We start from the raw sequence: 8973 nt of genomic DNA, 5'->3' as shown, positions 1-8973 counted from the left end.
GCGAGACTGTGGCCGGCAGCTATTCCAGAGCTGGTTCTTCGTCTTTTTTCGACCGGTCTGTCGGTCACACGCTTAGAAAAGTGAAAACCTTCCTTTCCGAAAAATCAAAGACCAGTTCTGCGTCGGCCAGTCGCGTCAATTTAAACGCCACCGAATTACCGAGCAATTATGCAAGCGAAGCTTCGAAATTTAATCGAATAAACTCTGTTTTGTGAACCTTTTAAAAGTTACGTGACGCGTAGCGGTAAATGGCATCAAATATAATTCAATAGCTTTTATCTTGTCTCATATTTGACGAGAGTGGTTACGTGTTGATAAAGTGAGGCGTATAACATTTTTATTTCTTTGCTTTAGTAACTCATTAGTAATCCGAAGCACCCTTGGTCGCGTATTGGAGATAACGCTGAAGTTCGTTCGAGGCTCCCTCGAGGCGAACAGTTTCAGGAACTGGTGGGGATAACTTTGTGACATAATGAAAGGAGAGATATACTGCCTTTGGTGTCGAATTTCTTGAATATCGTCTATACGTACGAGTCCCGCGACTACTCATACCTGCATCGGTTTTCTATGTTTCTAATCTATATTTCTCTCATTCAGTCGAATTAGATAGTAAATATATTCACCGCATTTATAATATATGATTTTTAGAAAAATACGATTATAATTTCAAGTTTAGATTTTATAGAATGTAGTTTAGAATTTATCGCCAGTAAGATACAATAATTTATTTATGACGTTTATTCCATTAAATAGTTCGATTATTATTTTTTTCGTTTTATTTAACAAGCACAAGATTTCTACGTTTTGCTTGTTGATTTTGTATGTCTGTGTGCAATACACAACGTAGATATTTTGGTTTTGGTAGCATTGATAAGCTTCTACGTCAAATATATAATGCCCATAACTGTCATAATAAGTAGCAATGAGATAAGATATTAAGAGGACGTGTCGTAACATCCGTAATAATTCCTTCAATTTTTACGCTATTTGAAGGTTTTCGGTACTATCTTTCACACGAGCGAAGTTAAAACTTTTATTGTGATTACAAGTGTCGTTGTACCACTAGAGCATTTATTATTCTACTTGGAAGTCAAACGACTGTTCGAAATATAATGTAAGCATTTATCCGACAATGTAAGTCTCAAATCGTTCTATTGGAAATATTATTGGAAACCAGAAGTTTTCTAAAGTTTCGAGAAACTCTTGAGAAGTCCCGAAGCTCTTAAATATCTTAAAAGACTTACTTTTAAAAAGCTTTTCTGCGGGAGCGTTACACAACTTAAAAAATCTCGAAAAATAAAATTAAAAGGCAATTATAACGAGAAGCCACGTAAAGAGGAGTCGTATAACGAGTTACGAGTATACTGAAATGGTTTTTCCGAAGGTTGTCGTTTAAAAATCTCTAACAATATTTACAAGAAATCTGCGTGCCCAAACTTTTGATGGATGATGTAAATGCTCGAATTCAAGGAGGTATAAATCAAACGGCGAAACGACTCGAGAGTTCAGTAGTAAAAATTTCGGCGCTGCCATTACACGGGTGAGTTAAGCAACTTGCGTGAGTTTTATCTTCTTACCGCGACAAGCACGTCGTTATCAACCAGTCGGTTATCGTAAATCTCGAAAATCTCGCAAATAGAAAGATTATTCCATCGTCGATGGAAAGTTTAAACTCTTTCGCGCAATAGGAGAGCTCTATTGTCTGCTTAATGATCCGACGACTCCATTGGGAGTTCGAACGGTTTTTTCAAACACCTGCAGAAGCATTTACATTTCTCCAAAACTGTTTACTTTCTCGTGGAAACGACTGCAGTAAGATTACAAAAATGAAACTTTTTTATTTTCGTCTTTTTTTAAATGAAATTTTTACCAGTGTATTTGCGAGAGTTCACCGATTAAAATAAGACCAAACACGATACAATTTGTTCTTACCCTGACTCTAATAGATTACAAAATCGTGTTAAATACGATTAAATATGCACTCGTTAAAAAATCTCGAAAATATATTAGTAAAGGTGCTTTTATAACTTTGAGACTATCGTCGTCTGTTTCTCGCAGTTATCCAAGATTTGTCGTGCTCAAAAAATGCTAAAATTTAATTTGTAACTTAATATCTCGCCACCCTGTGCAAGTCTTCTGAATCTCTATTCTTTCTCCATTGTTAAAACGTCGAGATTTAACAGAACTAATCGCGAGCAGCGTCGAGAATCGATGCTACAGATCCAAGACCAAGGGATTTGCTCAGCGTACATTTATCTCCGTGACCGTCTTCAAATTTTTCTTTCGGAACACGGGCGAAAGATTCATTGGAGTTTTACGAGGCACGTTACAACGTTAGGGGCGCTGACGGGTTTTTCAAGAAACTTGGACCCCGGTTTAAATGATCCTCGTTTAGGAATTTTCCAGCTTGTCGCCGGCACGATTGCACGGTGGCCGGCGGAATTAAGTCGAGAACATTTGTATATGTTGGCTGCGAGCACGGAAGCAGCTATCTCGTTGAAGCGACACGGCAAAAATTGCAACGAAGCTGCAATTTAGTAGCTGCGAAACCCGTTTTAATGTTATTCAAACCATGCTAAACTCGTTCAGGTTGCCTCTCGTTTATTCGTTTTTCGCATCGTTCTCATCTACGAACTTTACCTTGCGTCCGTTATCAATAATTGGAACGATTTTCGGAATATTCTACGCTTTCTCTAACGATTTCAGTAGAGTCCATGCTTCCATCTTAAATTAGTAGGCATTTTGAATACATTAAATTTTAAAGTGCACCCCTTGGAATCACGCATTTTTCTTTCTAAAATTACACTTAATATTTTATAACTCGAAGGGTGCGTGGAAGTTGCAAGTAGAATTTTGAATTTAAAGTTTGATCTAAATACGAAGTTGTTGCGTACTTAAACTGCATCAACAACGTAGAACAGTTTATCGATCCCCAGCAGCGAATGCTCGCAATAGAATGTGCTCCGATCGAGGCACACTGATTCTGCTAAACTAATTTTCAGCAATGCGAGAAGAAGACGTTCAGATTTCACCGGCTTCTGTTCTTCTCGAGCAATCAAGACTGAATGCAGCCGAGTCTCTGCTTAATAAGTGACTGCGAAGTAATTGTATCATTGCTTCCTGCCTTTAATTTGACGGTATAATGGCAGACATCGCAGCGAGTTTCAGATGGGTTCAACTTAAGCGCCTCGAAATGTCGCGCCTTTATCCGGACGATTCTCTCTGAAAATTCTCAATCTTCTACCTCGAGTATTTCTCGTTCACTTCTCTATCCTTCCCAAAAATGGATCTAGGAAGACGGAAGGAAGTCTGTCTGTCAAAATTATGTTTTAAAATGGCCCGAGTCGCGAAACTAAAGAATCGAGTCTCTCATTTAATATTGCAATGTATTCTGCACTCTTTTTGAATCTCAATATAATCACCAGCCTTAATTGTACCACTTAGAATCTTCGTTTCGACAACTCTTGTACTGTGCATCCGCGAGAAGTTGGCTAGTGAAAGGAATGCAGGTCCGATTGGCGCCTAGATCCCCACTCTAGTCACGCATCGTCGCTAGAAAGTGGGGATGGGCGGAGCAAGCGACTCCCCCGCGCCGTACCTAGAAACCATTACGCGTTTGATATTATCGAGAAACATAGCTGTAGAATTTAAAAAACAATTTCTGTTTATTGATTTGATTTTATTTGGAGTTTGGGTGGGTTGGTGTGGAGCGTCGGGTTGCGCGACTCGATCGTCGTCGCGCGATTTGCTTTCACGTTTGTCAGCGATTTCCATTGGAAAGTTCGTTCGGGGCAAATGTAGCGGATACGCGCGAAAGACACAACGGAAGCGTTTATAGGATCGCGCGAGAGCTCTTGCCCGGCGATGCACAGAGCGAAACTAATTAAACGACGCGTCAACTGTTGCTTCGCGTTTTCAGCCAACTTTTCATCGGGTCAAAGTGCAACTCGCCGAACGGTTGCACCGTTTGCTGACTCCTTCGCGCGCGCGTGCAAGCCCCGGGCGCAGTCGCGATAATGTCGCGGCTGTTTGTAATGATATACTGCTTTCGAGAGATAATTGAAGATAACAGGTTTGCCGATATATCGTTATACAGTCGTACCCTGCTTTGCAACGACCACCATTTACGACACTTTTCAATTACTCTCTGTAATCCCGTTCTTATACGGGTCATGCGTGAACGAATGCACGAGGATGATAAGGTTCTGACATGATTTGTATATTTTTTTTACCTTCAGAATTCAGGGAGGAATTACAAGGCATTTGAAACGTAAAAACAATGAAACGGAGAGGAGAATAACGAATTAGTCTACTCGATTAGGTGCTTAAAGTACTGATCGACCGCACCAGTGCATTTCTGCACGCGATAAGTGAATGATTGAATGGCATTTCTTATAGCATTTCCGCGGTTCATAGTACAATACGTATTCTGAATTGTAGGGATTTCGTTATAAACAACAGAGAAGCACCCCACAAAAAAATAATTGAGCGTTGATAAGTGTGATAATGACCGAGCCAGCCAGATAATTTCATATACTTCGTACTCTTGTGTGTTCGTTAGTATTCGTTGACAAGGAACAATTTTTCAGGAAGCAACACGTTGCACTTTTCTGTGCATTTAATTCTAAAAGTAAAAATTTTGCAGTTTTGTTAATAGTTCGCGAACCAAACTGAAAACATTGTACTCCAATAGAATTTAGTAAACAATGTGATCTGTGAATGGGCTCTGCGCCAGCTACATATACCACAATGGTCCAAGAGTTAAATACGCACAAAGTGCATTATTGTTGTACCACGGAAATGCTGTACAGTTCGGGACCAAATTAGATCAGTTATGTCGGATTTTCTATTCATAGACACGGTCTCTCGTTTAACGTGTAACATCTCATGATTCAACCGTTTTCTATAGTTAATCTCGCGAGCAGAATAGTTTACATTGTTGTATTTGACAGTGTATATACAGGATGAACCGCGTAACTTGATTAGCTTAATCCTTAACAGATATCGTGCATTTACAATAACTAGTATCGAGGGACATTTCTATGTACTGTTAAAAAATAATCAATTGTTTATATAAGGTAAAAAAATACTAGTATACTTTTTTGTTTCGCTATAGGAATTGAGGGAGATCAATTTTTGTCAGTTCATAGCGACGAGTTTTTAAAGAATTTTTTAGCGGGCTACGTTAGAATTTAATTCAACGAAAGTCCGCGACATCGACCGCAAAAAGTGATCGATTTGGGCGTGGAATGACCCGCATTTGCGAAAAGTTTGCGAAAATTACCAGTCGAGGAGTAACTTTTTCCCGTTCTAGTATCGTGGAAACGCCGTTGTTGGGTGTCGCGTGCTCCCGCGACATCAAGCGTCGTCCGTTGAAGCGAACGAGTCGCATGTCACAATTTATTGGCACAGTTTAATCATGCGAGCCATAAACTCCGCGAAACTTTCCAGTAGAACGAGCAACCGACAGCGTCCACTCGTTGAGAAACTGGTGCAATGTGAATGCACTCGATCGCCCAGCGAATAATTAATGGACACGTTACTTCATTGTTTATTACGATTACATGCAAGGTGGCCACGAACTAAAAACACAAGTATATTTAGAGACGGAGTATAGAACGGCCATTATAGCGTCGGTAACCAGCTTAAATTAACTTGAATAGAGCGTATTTGTACGGAAAAGAAACGACGTTGTCGAATACACTGGTTGCTCTGGTCCAGTTTCTGACGTTTCTTTTCTGCAGCCGACACTTTTCATTTGCTGTCGAAATTCTCGATCGCCTACTCGCTACCCCCTAATTGCTCTACTCCACGACATTTTTCTCTGTTGACTGGATATCGAAAAGTTTTTAAGAAAACGAGAAGGTTTTTAAGGTTTGTACGTTTCATCTCTTTTCTGTCGAATATAATGTTTCAAAAACATCGATTTAACAGATATTTAAAAATTTCGGTCGAGTACTTGTGAGAGAGGCAAGACTTGATCGCAGCCCTCTGCCGGTGAGTGTGGGAAGTGTCACCCAATGTATTTTAAACAGAGAGTCGTCATCGAAACATCAACCAAAATTCCTGTCTGATACGCTTTGGTTACACGCGTTTTTCTCGAAACCATATTTTAACAAATAATTGTTACAATATCTCAAGTTTCAATAGTCCGGTTTGGCGTCAAATTCAGGTAGAAATCTTCAGCACACGTGTTTCTATCGTCCGTACAAAAATTTTCAATATTCGAAGTTTTTTTTACTATTGTGTTTTGCGCGCGGGAAATAAAACAGAAAGAAAAATCGATAAATCAGATACACAATGCTGTCAAAATTTTATATTTCAATATTTTCGCTCAATTTTGGTGCCGGCCATAGTTCACGTTCATAGCGAACCAGATGGTTTTTGGTCTGTTCGTTTCGCAAAACGGTCGGAATTCCATCGTTTCCTTTTCTTTTAAATTCCAAAGAATATACGAAAAATTAACTTCTAAGGAATATTACGACTTTCAAGTTTAGGATTGTCTGAAATCAAAGTTTAGGTCTCGTTTTGATCTGACAGTCAACGTTTTAATCCGTATCTGGGAACGATACAGTTACCTGTATCGCGTAATGCAGATAAGTTGAAACAAATATAGTCGTGAATCGGCATTTGTTTATCAGCGTCCGCCTTTTCTGTGTCGCGGTCCGTACGTTACGGTTGGATTTATGTTTCTCTGCGAAGAACAGCTCGCACACGTCAAAGTGAAGAGCTTCGTCGTCGGCGATAAATAAGGCGCGCTTCGTGCTCGCTGTCGTGCAAAGTGTTCTAACAATATTCAAGAAACGGTCGCAAAACACTGTAGACACGGGGAACGCTTCTGTTGGAAACTGCACAAAAGGAAAGACACTTTCTTAACATCGCGAAGAAACACCGGATACGCGCAGAAATTCTGTTATAACCGGGACAAAACTGTTATACAGGAATGAATTTTTAGTCGTTCCGTTTGAGACAATTCAACCAACGAAATAGATTCGTTTTCGGAAATTAAACAAATTCGATTTATCCTCGAAACAAATTTAAGCTTTCCTGCCATAGTCACTTTTCATTTACTCGTTCATTCGTGTAAAAACAGATATACAGGGTGTTCGTTTGAAAGCTTTAAATAAAAATACTAAAACTTGGTTTCAAGGGGGGAAACACAACTATTTTATTTATTTTTTATTTGTTGAACGCTTTAAAGGTAACCTTGTTTTTTTTAAAATGGAATAAAATGGAATGGATGTTTAATATTTATTTATGGAACTTCTTTATTTTACGACTGACAAACTGGCAAATCAGAAACGGTTTCCCAGTAGTTTGATCTTGCGATCTTTAATCGTCGCTGTCGAAATACCAGAAAATGAGAAGCAGTTTTAACGGGGCGAGTTCTCGTTTCTTGTTAACACGGTGCCTCAAAGACGACACGAATTCCTGGTCGAGTTAACGAGCGTGTTTACCATGCCTCCGGGAGTTTTCGACAATGAAAGGCTGTCGAAGGTTAAATGCAGTTGTCAGGAAGTCAATCTGCGCTGTCGTCTCGAGCTTGCTCGATGTGCGCGATAAAAGCTCCGTTGACTCTCACCTGCATCGCGTTTCTAACGATTACCGATTAAGTCTGAGCTTAATAAATTAGACTACTTTAGAATATTAATCAGGAGTTTAAAACAGTCATAATATCGATTTCGGTTCTTGAAACAGTTATGAGAAGAGGGAACGGTTTTATTTTCGAAGCAATATCTCGAAGAATTTATAATAAATTAATAAAGAAATTTTTAAATCATTTTTATTCGTAATTGCGTGGAAGTGTGTGTTCTGGTGAACATTTAGGTCAGGTGTCTGAGAAGCGAATTAATCATTTTTGAGCAATTGTACAGCGGCCAAATTTTGGCTATATGTGACGCATACTTGGGGTATAATTTGAAGCAGTCCAAGGTTTCCAACTTTCTGGCGTTACGTTTTCAATTCATTCCCAAAATATTTAAATAATGGTATTTGTTCGCGACGCCCTCGATAAACTATATTGTCAAATTATTACCGATTCGCTTACATTTTCGTGTCTTAATATCGTAATATTTTACGTACTCCAAAAGGGATCACACTACTATTATTCTGCAAAAGCATATTAATATCGAAGTCGAGCAGTTCGCGTCCTTCCCTCGTTTAAAATGTCAAGCAATACTAATGTCGTCGTCATGTAAGGTCGTTTAACATAGATCAGAATTATTAGTCAGCTGTGATTGCTAATTAAAATCAAAGGCTTAAATTTATCGCAGGTATCAACGTAATACGAGGTTCGTTTAAAATTTCAAGCGACATTAATGTGTTATCGTCGTGTATAAATACTATAAAATTACTGACTGTTTTAATGAAGCCGTAATTGTCGATGAGGATAGAAATGAAAAATTAGCGACGAATTTATCGAAACGTATGCATTATGGGGAGAACGCGAATAGATTCAGCCTTGCTGTTGACGCCGATCGACCTCGTTGTTTCATTTCTCGCTGAATTGTGGTAGAACATCCGTTCCTTTGACATAATTTGATACCTGACGCGCGGCCACATTAACAATCATAAACACCGTGCGTTGCGGACGTTTAATTAATAGCAGTGGTATAATAACGCCAGCGATACGATTGGATGTAACGCAAGTTAGAAACACTGCCCTCGGTCGGGTTAATAATAACGAGAGTAGTTTCCCTGTTTCCATCGACATGTTGCTTGCATGGTAAATTCAAAGCATGTTTCGAAGCAAACGGGTTGTATATCAGTGAAAATTTAGCTAATTGCTAATTCATCGAAATGTGGTGGAAATAAAATCCATTTTTCTATTGGATCTTTTGTTTTTACACTCGTACGAGCAGCATTCGAATCTCAATTATCGAAGGGTTTTCCAATAAATTCAAAATAAAGAGAAACGTTCAACGTTCGTTTATTCACTCAACGTTAAAACAGTGAAGGTTAAAATTCATAATC

Source organism: Colletes latitarsis, chromosome 7, assembly GCF_051014445.1.
Source record: "Colletes latitarsis isolate SP2378_abdomen chromosome 7, iyColLati1, whole genome shotgun sequence".
Lineage (NCBI taxonomy): Eukaryota > Metazoa > Arthropoda > Insecta > Hymenoptera > Colletidae > Colletes > Colletes latitarsis.
This window is presented reverse-complemented; position numbering follows the sequence as displayed.